This window comes from Papaver somniferum, chromosome 8 (assembly GCF_003573695.1).
Source record: "Papaver somniferum cultivar HN1 chromosome 8, ASM357369v1, whole genome shotgun sequence".
In the NCBI taxonomy this organism is placed as follows: Eukaryota; Viridiplantae; Streptophyta; class Magnoliopsida; order Ranunculales; family Papaveraceae; genus Papaver; species Papaver somniferum.
In genome coordinates this window covers 156,409,298-156,426,058 of record NC_039365.1, presented here as the reverse complement: position 1 = coordinate 156,426,058, position 16,761 = coordinate 156,409,298, and positions in this window count along the sequence as shown.

Sequence of the window (16,761 nt, the reverse complement as noted above, 5' to 3'; positions counted from 1 at the left end):
ACGAGCCTCATGAAGGAATCGAATCTACTTTTCAGACTCTCCACACAAATTCTGAGGCATTCCATGCCTTTTCACGTGACTCATCCTAGTCATTCTTACAAATCAGAGAATATCTCTCTATCTTGGCCAACTCAGCTAAAGAGAATATTTCTATCTCTCAACACATCATCAAAAAGGTGGACTCAACTTCACACAAATGGGGGGATAACAATTAGGGTTTTGGTCTGGCGGTCTACGCCACATGTGAGAAATACCCGACTTATTTTTCACCACAGAAGATAATAAAGGCGGTGGAATAATGAGATAAACTCAACCTAGTTTATCTACATTCCTGAAGAGACGGGAGAATTTTTCTGCGCAACACGGAAAGCAATCTTATCTTCACCGATCTAAGATTAGATAATTCATATATAAATTAATAGGTCATATATTTCTCCAAGCTACGATCATCTTTCTCATAATCTCTTAGAGGAATTCTTATTCAAACCCTAGAATTCTCTGATCTCTCTCTTCATCTACTTCCCTCCATAAGACCAGCCCTAAATCTCTTCCTTATGACTGAAGCAGCCTTTGAGTGGACAATTGTGCGTAGTTTAGGCGAAGACTGTTCGTGGTTTTGGCGAAGACCTGAGACTACCGGAGACTCAACAAAATCTTGAAAAATCTCAGGTCGACATACATACTTATCTGAAAAACGACTTTAGAGTTACCAGTAGGGATAAATAAAATAAATTAGATCGAGTACACATTTCCTAAAGATGGAGTACAAAAACTGATGATAATAGCATGGACGGAGCTATTCTGTCTGCAATCGACCTCACCGGAGAAGATGAAGCCCGTTATGAACGTGACAGAGTAAAGGAGCAACCATCCATCTGATCCCATCTCTCCCCAGGACCAGATGATGATCTAAACTAGGAGATACTGACGAATATCATCTTCAAAATTCGTTTAGGTCAAGGCCCCTCAACCTGATCACTGGACACTCGGGAAGTTTACTTCACTTTACTATTTTACTTATAACTTTTTCATTCTGTATCCGATTGACCTAGTTCTTTTTCCTTCGGATTTGTCTTTTCGTCGTCTACATGATAAATCTAGCGGAAAGTTAGAAAGTCTCCAAAAAAACTCGTGACCTAGTCTAAAGCTTTGCAGAGCTACATAAGGTCATAAACCGCCAACAAATATACATCTTGTTTCCCTTCCTGCTTCAGAGGATCATGACAAGAACGCGAAAAAGTATGAAGAAAAACTAGATCGCAAGACGAGGCTCAACCGAAAACATCCTTATCCGAAGACGCAAAGTTGCTAGTCGATATGCTACCTCAACACCCATTCTGTCAGAAAGAATAGGAACTAGACCTAGGAGTTACGGCCAAGCCTCGGTGAGCCTCCACAGCTTTACCAAAAAATATCACATTTCATTTTCCGATGGAACCTCAGTTCACCCAAGACGAAGAAGTATAATTTCTTTACAACTGAATCTATCAAGGGAAATGAAATCTGAAATGAAAAGACGAGGGTACCCAAATATACCTCAATCTAAAACTTTTCCTACCTATAAGTCCTTCTCCGAAAGTGATTGTCTATGGACTGAGTCGAGACAATACAACTAATCGTTTCACACTTCGTGTGATCGTCTATGGATACGATATCGAGACAATACAACAACGAAGTATGTTTACTTTATAAAAAGGTTCGGACTTAACCAAACACAATAGGATTCACTTATCAAGTAAATAGGAATTAACGTTTGTGTGATTTACTTTAATTATAATAAAACAATTATAATGCGGAAAATAAAAGTAAATGACACAGCAAGATTTTGTTAACGAGGAAAACCGCAAATGTAGAAAAACCCCGGGACCTATTCCAGAATTGTATACTCTCAGGATTAAGCCGCTACACAAAATTAAACCAACTTCGTATAGTTGAGACCAAGCAACTAAACCTATAGTTCACCTAGTTCCGTCTGTATTCCCACACCTCCAACTTATAAATAAGTCACGTACTTGGATCAATTCCTTTGGTTCGTATTCCAAACAGTAAAGGAAAAATAAATTTGTTTGGTATCAACTCTCTTCAACCAAGTGATATGAGTCGGACAAAGGCTCTTCTATTTATCTTAACATAAACTCCTTCGTCAGGTCCTTAGATATATCTTATGTTCAATTACCAAAGTAATCGTTAAGATTTTGAAATCAATACTCTTTCCAAAGAATTGTGTTGATGCTGATCTACTCAATTAATCAATTCAATTCTATCACAAGAATAAAACCTATTATTAATTGGATCCTCTTTTTACCGAAACAAGTATTGTGCACACCAAAGAATATGAACTCACAAATCTGAAATCTTCAATATCTTCTTCATCTTCAAATCTTCTTAGATCTTTAATAAACACCTGCACACAATCACTTGAATCTCTTATGATCAATCACGCACAGAACGGAGTCTGTTAGCAATGGATTATCACAAGATCGTCTTTAGAACTAACAACAGTCTAAAGATCCTTGTCGAAACTCTGAACTAGTTTGAGTGAATCTTATATCAGAAGAGAAGATTCTCAAGCATAGACAAACTAGGTGCAATCAAAGTTCAACCACCGTTGGTCAATCAAATCAATGAAAACAAAAGATAAACCAAAATTATCTAGTTTCCCACCAACAGTACTGACTAGAGCTTCTCAATCCCAAAGAAGACTTTAAACCGAGCGGCCGTAAGAGATTTCTCCTAATTAGGTTACTCTCCTCTACGAATAGGAGGCTTCACTAGTAGAAGCACAATAAGAGGTAGTTTGCTGTTACGAAGGATTAGTTTGCTAAAAATGCAAACTTCAGTATTTATATACTAGGAAGTTTGGACACCAAGGAATTTCCAAAATCGAAAATATTCTCAAGATATTCAATAAAGCACAAATTCGGTTTCCATATTTTCTGGAAATGCTCTGTCCAAAAATAATGATCGAAATCTCTTGGAAAATCTCTAATTAGTAAATGCACATTACTAATTCTTATTTCCCAATAAAATGAAATTAATAACCTTAATTAAAAGATTCTTAACTTATTTATGTTTCGATCCTGGGATTCTCTTCCCTTAGCTATTAAGGAATAACTTTGAACAATTAAATAATAGACATTCACAGCACGTGTTCAAAGTATGTCGACATCCTAACTTTATAAGTTCCTTTCATACTTACAACCTTGAAACTGATTTTCCACACTTCCAAACAAGTTTAGAATTGGTTCATCTGACTTTTAAGAACTATGTGATTGATCAAATAACATTCAATCACAAATCATGGGTTTAACGGTTCTACCAAAACAAGTTTCGGTTCTACCTCCATGTGAGTACTTTGCATAGTCACACTAGCTTTCCAAAATTCGGTTGACTAGGTACTAGGATCGGTTCCCCACATATATATGGTATCTAACTTGAATGTGTTGCACATGTCCATAGGATCGGTTCCCCTTTGCCTAAAAACGTGTTGCACATGTCCATAGGATCGGTTCCCCTTTCTGATATAAACCTGCTGCAACTCATACAAGGATCGGTTCCCCTTTGTGATGTACTGCACCTCTTACTAGTATCGGTTCCCCTTTCCCATATTTGGTCAGCCATAAAATCACAAATCCAATCATATCATCTCAGGTGATTATTAAGATCGGTTTCACTAATAAAAGTCATACCAATACATAAGTCAGGCCTTTGTGAATAGTTCTACCAAGAACACAAACAAGTTGTGAGCGGTTATACTCAATCACACATACTGGTTGTTCATAAGATAATCAATAAATAGCAAAACCAATAACACCTGAAAATTTCCTTTTCGGTTCACAAACAAGTTTATGAACTTACTTCCTTAGAACACATGTAAACATTGTTCCCTAGGATGAAATCCTCACCTCATACCCATACATAATCACAATAGCATTCAAATGATTATGGCGATGTCTTATCTACAAAGTTTAATGGTTAAGCAATAAACCTCGTATTGTATTCCTTAATACTATATCTATCTAGAGTTCAAATATGCTTCGCAGTTTTGTTTTCAATATGCACGACTTGAAAGATACGTTAGGGAATGAAACAGTTCAAATCAAATATCACTAACCTTAAGAGGAAGGATGATTGTTGTCGTTGTAGATCCTTGCTTCTTCACATCTTCAAGTCTTCGCAATACTTGTAATGTCTCATATCCTAATACTTTCAAGATAACCTATACGAATTTGACTCTAGTACATAATCAATCGACTCTTAACATGAGTTTTGATTCACTAAAATATGACAACCAAACTTGACATACCAACGCTTGGTGGGTTCAACCGAGCTATTCTCTAACACGAAACGATACTCGTGAGGCTAACAATTCAGATAAAACTTCATTACTCGACATACAGCCGCAACCAACTACTGTCAATGAAGTAAAACAAGGGAAGCATTCGAGGTCGTTGCTCCAGGCCACACGTTAATCATCCAGACGCCTACTAGCGGTCCCCTCATCCAAAGACTCTTCTATCGAAAAACCGTCTCAACAAACTGCCCTATGTGTCAAAGTCGGACAGGATGAATTAAAGACAAGATACACCTCTCCCAGTCCCGGAAGGTGTCTACTACTCTCAAGTACAGTTAACCATCTCCTAGAAGAATAGATCTCAGCAGAAAATTTGCAACGGATGTTCGCATGAGTCCCTGTCAAGACACCTTGTAGAGGCGAAACAAAAAATTTATCTTGTCCACAAAGACACATGCGACAGTATCTCGACATGACTCTCCAACCCACAGATTATCGTTTTCCCACCTTGAAGACTCAATCTCGTATGCTACAAGGGTCTTACTTCATTTTCCAAGCATCCCAAAGTCAATGGGAATCCCTAGTCTTATATCAAACTGGGGACTAACGAAGAATCGTGTGTCACACATATGCATGGCCAACAGGAGGTGGCCCATACATCCAGTTTTCATATAACAGATTTAGAAATGATCAGTTTTCGGGACACATCAAGACCATTCAACCCCCCAAACCCACAACACAACATGTTATTACTTGGGATTAGGTGACTAGAGATCGGACTTCAAAATCGTGAAGGGGAATTATCTGTGACTCGAGAAATATCGCATCTCTCTCCGGTCTCGTCGAATTCTCCTCCATCAGCATCTTCTTTGTACTCAGCAATTGCAACTATGTCCTGGATCCTGACTGAAGACAATATGTTTTAGGGTTTTATACGCGTGTAACATGACTATATAAAGTAGACGAAGCATTCAAATTATCCCTCGATAATAAACGCATGCAGGAGACAAACTAGGGTTCGCAATCGGTTTGAGGAGGAGTCTATAGTTTTCACTCTACTCAGACGCGACTCATAATTTAGTCACATAACTCGACGAACTTGGTAGAGATTTTGTCAACACTCCCTTGATGAAAAGTATCTGTCTATTTCTTTCCTACCACGTGTTAAAAGGGAATGATGTTTCGAAATATGGTCCAAGAGATATCATCAAAACAGTTGAAGGAATATATAGCTGCTATAAAACCATATATTTCCGAGTTCAACTTCACGTGGACTTATCACCTGAAAACAATCTCCATATCTTAGATTTTCTCTATAATATATGAAAGGAATATCTTTTTTGTTCGATAGTTGGGGTCAACCACTGAAATCGGACGTCAAAAGAAGTTTCTACATCCTCTGGAGTGAAGATCGTGCAAGGAAGGACTTCCTATTACGAACGTTACTTAGGGTTTTCACCTACTCGCATATGCAACAGATCCAGCTAGGGTTTGAACAAATTAAGAACTCGTGAGGGTCTTCTTCCTTTACTAGATGTATACGGAAAAGGTCCAGAAAAGGAAAGTATCAACCCTAAAGAATAGAGGCCCGTAAAGAAAATATCTTGCTTCATGTTCAACTGCTTCACTTTGGCCTCTGCATCTCGAGCCACCTGCTTAGCATGTTCCAGCTCTTCATCTACCAGGCTTCATTCCAGATTAAGAAACTCTCTAAAATACGAGGACCTGAACTCAACTCACCCCGACGGATCCTAATAGAATTGAGCCACTCGCAGCCACCTCATATTGAAAGCAAAGATTCTCACGGGTTGTCACCAAGTTTACCAGGTTTACAAGATCATCAGAAGCAAGACCGTTCGGAGTTATCATTCTCATGATATAATACGTCTCCCGCCTCATCTGCATTCTACCAAGGTCGAACTCGTTCTCACCATAAAGAGTACTCTATAAAAAAAACAATATCAGATAAGGCTGCAAAGTGCAAACTACATAAGTTAAAATCAAGGGAGCAACAACACAGGACTATGGTTTGATTTACATGAATACCGGTCTTTTCCTCTAAAACCTTGTCCTCATACAATCCCTTCAAGTCTTGTCCTCTCCTAATCCCTTCAAGCCTTGTCTTCTCCTAATCCCTTCAAGCATACCCTCATGTCTAGAGTCCTATGCTTATCAAGAAATCCATCTGACATCTCAATAGATAATCGTGGATTTTTTTGGATCCACACTTTAACAAAGGATCAAGGAAAATACGTTTTCTTCACGACAAAGGGTATAAACATCAAATCAAATGATGGGCATGTCTCCAACCAAGGGAGGCAAAAATTACGACCTATACTAATCTAAGGAGGGTTAATAAGGTCATAAAACTCCAAGAGATCGTTTTCTAAGAGTCTCAATACATCAAGAGTTCAAACGCAACAAGGACTCCTTTCGAAAACAGACATTCGCATATTCCAACACAAATACTTGAAAACTGATGACAATCCATGAGGAATTTCGTGGTACATTCTGAAGAAAATATGTTCCGCTATATCTTCCCAACAACATACCAAAATGGCGCCTCAAACGGACAAAAGAGCTAGGATATATGGTCCCAACACCGAAGTAAGTGCAATCTGAAAAACTCCTGAAATGTTTATACGAGACTTCTGAAGTCTAAAGTGTAAACGGATTTGATTGACTAAACGAACTCGGAATCAAGTGATTCTTTTTTCACTATAAATATTGTCCTCTTACTTTTCAAAGTTGAGGTCGGTGACTCAAATCGGAGTCTCTATGAGGATTCTACATCCATTCTCCATAAGTGTCTCAAATCTGAAGTTTTATGACAAACACCTAAACGAAGAGAATCTTTGACAAATATGACTACTTCTATTTATTCAATGGTCGAAGAAGTATGCATCAGAGATGATTAAGAAGAGATAAATCTCAATACTTATCGAGGATACCTCAATGAAGAACGAATAATGGGTATCTACATCAGCAAACTCAAGATCATCAGTACTTCTGCTAACTTTTATATCATCAGTTTGAAGATTAATATCGACCGTTTTCAAAGATGAACAGAGCTATCACCTAAGGAAATAAACATGTTTTAATTAAGAAACATTGATTCCATGATTAAAACTCAGGGATCAAGAATTACACTGGTCTTGTTGGCCCATCATATGGACACACGGTTAATTCCTAGCATATATCTGCAAGATACTCTGATCAAAGACAAGTGATCCAAAGTCTCGCAGAAGCATTAATCGGGCGTACAAAACCTTCTATCTCTTTCCAGGGCGAGTCTTAGCTTACCACAAATAGATTCGGATCTGTTAGAAAATTTTCTGAGAGGTTTTTGATCTCTCTGCAAAATCTCGGAGAGATTCAAATCTCTCTGCAAAACTCTTCAAAATCTCGGAGAGATTCAAATCTCTCTAAAATCTCGAAGAGATTCAAATCTATCTGCAAAATATCGAAGAGATTCAAATCTCTCTGCAAAATCTCGAAGAGATTCAAATCTCTCTGCAAAATCTCGAAGAGATTCAAATCTCTCTAAAATCTGCAAAATCTCGGAGAAGTTCAAATCTCTCTGCAAAATCTCGGAGAGATTCAAATCTCTCTGCAAAATCTCGGAGAGGTTCAAATTTCTCTTCAAAATCTCGGAGAGACTCAAATCTCCCTGGAAATCTCAGAAAAGGCCGAATATTCCCCATGGTAGGCACGAGCCTCATGTAGGAATTGAATCTCCTTTTCAGACTCTCCACGCGAATTCTGAGGCATCCCATGCCTTTTCACGTGACTCATCCTAGTCATTCTTACAAATCGAAGAATATCTCTCTATTTTGGCCAACTCAGCTAAAGAGAATATTTATATCTCTCAACACATCATCACAAAGGCTAACTCAGCTTCACACAAATAGGGGATAACAATTATGGTTTTGGTCTGGCGGTCTAAGGAACGTGTGAGAAATACCTGACTTATTTCTCACCGCAGAAGAGAGTAAAGGCGGTGAAATAATGAGATAAACTCAACCTAGTTTATCTCTATTCCTAAAGAGACGGGAGAATTTCCCCGCACGACACGGAAAGCAATCCTTATCTTCACCAACCTGAAATTAGAGAAGTCATCTATAAATAGGTCATCTATTTCTCCAATCTACGATCATCTTTCTCATAACCTCTTAGAGCAATTCTTCTCCAAACCCTAGAATTCTCTTATCTCTCTCTTCATCTGCTTCCCGCCCTAAGACCAACCTTAAATCTCTTCCCTGTGACTGAAGCATCCTTTGAACGGCCACTTTACGTGGTTTAGGTGAAAGCTGTTCTTGCTCAACCTCCCGTAACTTACTTTCAAAACCCTAGAATCCCACTTTTGGCCTCTCACCGATTTTAGGTAACTACAGTTGTGCTTCGCCGATGTGCTCCAATTGGCATTCTAAGGTAAGCGAAAGGAAACTTCTTTTTCTTACATCCAAGTTCTCTGGCTAGAACATCAATAACCCCTTCGGCTCCCACATTGATCATAGTAGTCTTATCTAAATTCAGCTTCAAACCTGTAATAGTTTCGAAGACATCCAAAATAATGAAAAGACTTCTAACTTCCTCCACAAAAGCATCAATAAAAATCAAAGTGTCCTCTGCAAATTGGAGGTGAGAAATTATAGAGCCTTGATCCACCGTTTGGAAACCAGACAGTTGTCCTCTCTCAACTGCATCGTTTATTAATTTAGAAAGGATCTCGACCACCAAAAGAAACAATTACAGGGACACTAAATCTCCCTATCATAAACCCTTACTTGGTTTGAATTTTTTTGTAGACCCGTCATTCACAAGAAGAGATAAATGAGTAGTAGTTACACACCGTTTGATCCAGGATATTTATTTGTCGCTGTAGTCGTGCTTCTGCAATATTGTAAACAATACTTGCCAATTAACGATGTCAAACATCTTTTCCATGCCAATCTTACAAAGAATTTCAGGCTTCCTACTTTTCAACTTACTATCAATACATTCATTTGCAATAAAAACGCTGTCTAGAATTTATAAGCCATTTACCATTTAAAGGAAAAAAAATTCTACCGAGGATGGCTTATAGGTCGGTAATCATTAGAAGTGCATGTATCCTCTTTCCTAGGGATTAAGATTAAGAAAGAGACGTTACACCTCCGATGATTCAAGACTACCAAACTGATGGAACTCATTCAACGCCTTCATGAAATTTATTTTCATAACATCCCAGGCTCTCCTATAGAAGTCCACAATGAATGCATTCGGAGATACGACACACAAAAATACGCTGAAAATGAAATGGACATACGGACAATACGACCTTGATAAAAGGAAAATAGACATACGGCCTACCAAATTGAAAATGCACTTCTTCCCTTACAGCCTGCATCATCCAAAATCATTTTATTTTTGGCAAGGGTTGGTGAAGTATGAACCTCAAAGTCTACCAACTGCTACAGCCAAAACACCAGCCACGAATTCCCGTTAGCTATGTTTTTCCTTTTACTTTTTCTTTGGTAAGCTCCCCAATGAATGCGATTTGAAGTTCTAACAAATTCAACAATATCAAGAACTTTGAGATTACTTGCATAGTTGCATCTTTGTTAAGTGAGTACTTCGAGTAAGCCCGGACCCCTTGTTGTAGATGGATGGCGTATCTTAGATTCCCTATCCACCACCAGTACTCTTCGGTCTGCCACTCTTCTAACAAGCTCTGGATCCCTGCCGCTGCCAGCTCGAGCGAGACCTTTCATGCAGCACTTCAGCTGCATTATCTTGGAGATGTGATTCGCATATCTAGACGCCTCCAGCCAAATAGTTACCGGTATGATCTCGTCCAATATTATATTAACTGACTAAACGGTATTATCGATTAAGCAGAGCAGACAGACGCCCCCACTAGAGGAACTTTAATAATATTCAGATAGTTTTTAGTGGGAAACTAATCAAAAACCCCATGGCCTCACGTTACTGCCAACTTTTGTTTTGGTACGGAAAAAATGAAATTAATTCCTGAAACCTGCACCACTATATACATAGTCTTTGGTCTGTTCTTTAGTAACGTGTTATGTTTTGCTTCTCCAACTGCTCTCATGTATATTCATGTATGTATCACATCAAATCACCCCTCACAGAGAATGATCATGGATCATAATCTCTTTTTTTTCTACTTTTCTTGCTTACCTCCCCTGACTTGATCCAACCGTGCAAAAATGTATCTGCCAGTGCCTGGAGTTCTCTCTGTAAGTGATTGATTTGTCTGGTAGGAGGAATTGTCAATTTCTTCATCAATTTGTCCCTTCACATTGGATTCCTTTAGCTGATTGATTATTTGATTGTCTTTCGTTGTTGATTTTAACGTGGAGAGTGTGGAGATCTCGTGGGTGGTTTCATTAAGTGACACTATTTTTAGTTAAAAGTCTGCTCACTGCTGCCTTGGTTAATGACATCTTTATTAACTAGTACCTCGAAAATAATATTTCCTCCCAGCTAGTACAAAGATGGGAGTCTTACGCCCAACTATTAGATGCATCTCTGCCAGGATAACAAAGTTGTGGGCGCAAAATAATAATCTGTGATGAAATTTATTTTCATTTTAATTACGCCATCAAGAAACAAAAATAAATAAATCTGATTGAAGTTATATAGCGAGACGATGATTAGATTACAATTAGGAAACTGTGAGGCGTTTCTTATCATGGCCAAATTGGGGTATCCTCAGATTAATTGGGGTATACCTAATAAGACAAAATTCGGGTCATTTTGAAATAAAACAGGACACTTCTTAACCATGTATTTTCTAAATGGCTAAATTGACCCTACTTACAGTAAAACTTCTTTAAAATAATAGTTTTGGGACCGAGAAAATTATTATTTTAGAGAGATTATTATTTTAGAGAGAAGAAATTTAGCCTGACCAAACCTAATTGGGGCTAAAGAATTTTATTATTTTAGAAAGATTATTACTTTAACGAGTATTATTTTAAGAAAGTTTTATTGTAATAATATGTTTAGGTTAATTAATTCAGTTAGTTAATTAGTTGAATTAAAATTTTAGAATTAGGTATTATTTGTATTGAACTCATGGATTATGTGTTATGGTTTTTGAGGATTTTTTTTTTTTTTTTTTTTTTGTAACGGAAATGAAACTATACCGGCAAAAACTTCTACAAAGGGGATTGCAAAGCTGCTAAGTGATTTTATACTCAAAATTATAGAAGAAATCAACAGTTTTGAAAGTATGAAAAGTCAGCAAGGTCGAAAAAAAATCATGCCGACTATAGGATTTTTGACATACAGAGAAAGGTGTTACAAATGCATAATTAGTCGGCAAGGTTCAAGTTCTTGATCGGCAAGGTTCATTTTTTCAAGTTCTTAGTCGGCAAGGTATAAGGATGAATATCGTGACGATCCTGTAAATATTACTTTCAGAAACAAAACTCTTTGAAAAGTCGGCATGCTATTTATACTATAACCTTGTCGACTAAAAATAAATATGAAAAGTCGGCATTTCATCCTATAACCTTGCCAACTAAACTATAGTCGGCAAGGTTCAAATTTTCAAAAAAATGCCGACCTTAATTACTGCAACACTAGTCGGAAAGGTATCAGGATGAATATCGTGACGACCCTGTAAATATTATTTTCAGAAACAAAACTCTTTGAAAAGTCGGCATGCTATTCATCTTATAACCTTGCCGACTAAAAATAAATATAAAAAGTCGGCATGCTCGATAAAAAAAAATCCACGACGACTATGTAACTGCAATTCAACAATTTCAAATTTTCTGATCTAATTTGTCATTCAAATAACAAAACAAAGTAATAGAACGAGTTTGAAAGGATTAATCGACAATAAAAAAAACATAATCGACGATATTTTTGCATTTGAAAACGATGAAATACAGAGAAGGAGAAAGGAATTGATCATTAAATTGATGATGAAGGAAAAGGAAAGAAATTAATAAGGTTTTGATCTAAAACCAAAAAAGGGTAGTTTGGGTTATTATTAGAGGAAGGATAATTAGGTAACTTTACACATATTAGATACCCCTTAACCCACTATTATGGTTGGGAACAAAACGAGTATACCCCAATTAATCTGGGTATACCCAATTTGGCCAGATTTCTTATGAGGCCTTATATAGAGTTTCTAGTTGCATTCTTTTTTATTGTCCTTTTGACGATGCAAAGGCTAATTTCTTTGAAAATCAAGTAGTCACAAAGAAGCGACAACGTGATACTATAGGAAAAGAAAAAACTAGCAAATTAGCCGTGTAGTAGCATTCCAGTTACAAATGATCGTAGCTAAAGAAATGTTTTTGAACAAATAAGTGTCCAAAGAGCATTTTTCTGGTTGCGCTTTTTTTATTTTGTTTTAGGAGAATAATTGAAGTTTGAGCTAATATAATGCTCTCAATTTGAACTTCAATAAATTTATTAGAAAATAGAAAACAAACAAACAATGAATTAAAAAAAAATCATATTAAACAAAAATCACTATGTTTGAAGTATCAAAACATTATGCATTAATAGGAACTGGAAAGGGCATCAAAAATTCATCGGTTAACCAATCCTACTAAAATTTAAAATATTTTCAAGTACATTCTAATGCTAATGCAAATGGATGATCTTTTTAGTCGATACAAGTCAATGTTCTTATATATTATCTTCTTCGTCCACTAATTGCTTCTTTCTTTCTATCGTATTGTTAATATTTTATACTGTTCGTAAGAACTCAAAATCCACACATGATAGAAGTAAAAACATAAATTTGTTTTTCGGTTTTAACACCCCAGGAAAACCTGGATTCACGATTTACTTTTTTTTTTTTGTTTTTTTGAAGGAAATCTCTTAATTTCACCAAGGATGAGTATATCCTTCTCAAATACATGAAAGGAAATTAAGCAGCGGATGGTTGGCCAATTACGTGGTAGATGGAATTCTCAGATTAATTGGGGTATACCTAATAACACAAAACCCAGGTCATTTTGAAGTAAAACAGGACACCCCTTAACCATGTATTTTCTAAATGGCTAAATTGGCCCTACTTACATTAAAAATTCCTTAAAATAATAGTTTTGGGACCGAGAAAATTATTATTTTAGCGAGAAGAAATTTAGCCTGGCCGAGCCTAATTTGGGCTAAAGAATTTTATTATTTTAAAAAGATTATTATTTTAACGAGTATTATTTTAAGAAAGTTTTACTGTAATAATATGTTTAGGTTAATTAATTCAGTTAGTTAATTAGTTGAATTAAAATTCTAAAATTAGGTATTATTTGTATTGAACTCATGGATTATGTGTTATGGTTTTTGAGGATTTTTTTTTTTTTAAGATTTTTTTTTTTTTGTAACAGAAATGAAACTATACCGGCCAAACACTTCTACAAAGGAGATTGCAAAGCTGCTAAGTGATTTTATACTCAAAATTATAGAAGAAATCAACACTTTCAATTTTGAAAGTTTGAAAAGTCAGCAAGGTCGACAAAAAAAAAACCATGCCGACTATAGGATTTTTGACATACAGAGAAAGGTGTTACAAATGCATAATTAGTCGGCAAGATTTTAGTTTCATAACCTTGCCGAATAAACTATAGTCGGTAAGGTTCATTTTTTCAAGTTCTTAGTCGGAAAGGTATAAGGATGAATATCGTGACGACCCTATAAATATTACTTTCAGAAACAAAACTCTTTGAAAAGTCGGCATGTTATTTATGCTATAACCTTGCCAGTGCCTGGAGTTCTCTCTATAAGGGATTGATTTGTCTGGTAGGAGGAATTGTCAATTTCTCCATCAATTTGTCCCTTCACATTGGATTCCTTTAATTGATTGATTATTTGATTGTCTTTCGTTCTTGATTTTAACGTGGAGAGTGTGGAGATCTCGTGGTTGGTTTTTCTTTAGGTGATACTATATTTAGTTAAAAGTATGCTCGCGTGTAAGTTAGTGCTAAGTCAGCTAATTTGGAATAGATTGGAATTATTGACGAGAGGAGGTTTTGTTAATTTTATTTTTTTAGGGGAGGTAATGCAAATTACCAACCTTTACAGGGAAGGTAACGCAAATTTACCCCTGAAATTTATCGTCATTTTAGTTACAAGAAATAAAAATAAATAAATCTGAACCGTTGATGGTTTTTGTTAACTTATATACCCGTACTAAGATTGCGATTAGATTGCTACTCGAAAACTTCGATATGTTTCTTATGGCGTTAGGTTTAGTCATTTAGGTTACCTTATGATAGCATTCCCGTTACAAATGATCGTAGGTAGAGAAATGTTTTTGGACAAATAAGTGTGCAAAGAGCATTTTTCTGGTTGCGCTTTTTTTAATTTGTTTTAGGAAGATAATTTTAGTTTGAGCTAACATAATGTTCTGAATTTGAAATTCAATAAATTTATTAGAAAACAGAAAACAAACAAACAATGAATCGAACAAAATCATGTTAAACAAAAATCACCATGTTTGAAGTATCAAAACATTATGCATTAATGGGAACTGGAAGGGCATCAAAAATTCGTCCGTTAACCAATCCTACTAAAATTTAAAATATTTTCAAGTACATTGTAATTCTAGTGTAAATGGATGATCTTTTTAGTCGATACAAGTCAATGTTCTTATATATTATCTTCTTTGTCCACTAATTGCTTCTTTCTTTCTATGGTGTTGTTAATATTTTATATTGTCCGCAAGAACTCAAAATCCACACATGATAGAAGTAAAAACATAAATTTGTTTTTCGGTTTAACACCCCAGGAAAACCTGGATTCACGATTTACTTTTTTTTTGGTTTTTTTTGAAGGAAATCTCTTAATTTCACCAAGGATGAGTATATCCTTCTCAAATACATGAAAGGAAATTAAGCAGCGGATGGTTGGCCAATTACGTGATAGATGGAATTCTCAGATTAATTGGGGTATACCTAATAACACAAAACCCGGGTCATTTTGAAGTAAAACAGGACACCCCTTAACCATGTATTTTCTAAATGGCTAAATTGGCCCTACTTACATTAAAAATTCTTTAAAATAATAGTTTTGGGACCGAGAAAATTATTATTTTAGAGAGATTATTATTTTAGCGAGAAGAAATTTAGCCTGACCAAGCCTAATTGGGGCTAAAGAATTTTATAATTTTAAAGAGATTATTATTTTAACGAGTATTATTTTAAGAAAGTTTTACTGTAATAATATGTTTAGGTTAATTAATTCAGTTAGTTAATTAGTTGAAAATTCTAAAATTAGGTACTATTTGTATTGAACTCATGGATTATGTGTTATGGTTTTTGAGGATTTTTTTTTAAGGTATTTTTTTTTTTGTAACAGAAATGAAACTATACCGGTCAAACCCTTCTACAAAGGAGATTGCAAAGCTGCTAAGTGATTCTATACTCAAAATTATAGAAGAAGTCAACACTTTCAATTTTGAAAGTTTGAAAAGTCAGCAAGGTCGACAAAAAAAAAAATCATGCCGACTATAGGATTTTTGACATACAGAGAAAGGTGTTACAAATGCATAATTAGTCGGCAAGGTTTTAGTTTCATAACCTTGCCGAATAAACTATAGTCGGCAAGGTTCATTTTTTCAAGTTCTTAGTCGGCAAGGTATGAGGATGAATATCGTGACGACCCTGTAAATATTACTTTCAGAAACAAAACTCTTTGAAAAGTCGGCATGCTATTAATACTATAACCTTGCCAGTGCCTGGAGTTCTCTCTATAAGGGATTGATTTGTCTGGTAGAAGGAATTGTCAATTTATCCATCAATTTGTCCCTTCGCATTGGATTCCTTTAATTGATTGATTATTTGATTGTCTTTCGTTCTTGATTTTAACGTGGAGAGTGTGGATATCTCGTGGTTGGTTTTTCTTTAGGTGATACTATTTTTAGTTAAAAGTCTGCTCGCGTGTAAGTTAGTGCTAAGTCAGCTAATTTGGAATAGATTGGAATTATTGACGAGAGGAGGTTTTGCTAATTTTATTTTTGTAGGGGAGGTAATGCAAATTACCAACCTTTACAGGGAAGGTAACGCAAATTTACCCCTGAAATTTATCGTCATTTTAGTTACAAGAAAGAAAAATAAATAAATCTGAACCCTTGATGGCTTTTGTTAACTTATATACCCGTACTAAGATTGCGATTAGATTGCTACTCGAAAACTTCGATATGTTTCTTATGGCATTAGGTTTAGTCATTTAGGTTACCTTATGATAGCATTCCCGTTACAAATGATCGTAGGTAGAGAAATGTTTTTGGACAAATAAGTGTGCAAAGAGCATTTTTCTGGTTGCGCTTTTTTTAATTTGTTTTAGGAAGATAATTTTAGTTTGAGCTAACATAATGTTCTGAATTTTAAATTCAATAAATTTATTAGAAAACAGAAAACAAACAAACAATAAATCGAACAAAATCATATTAAACAAAAATCACCATGTTTGAAGTATCAAAACATTATGCATTAATG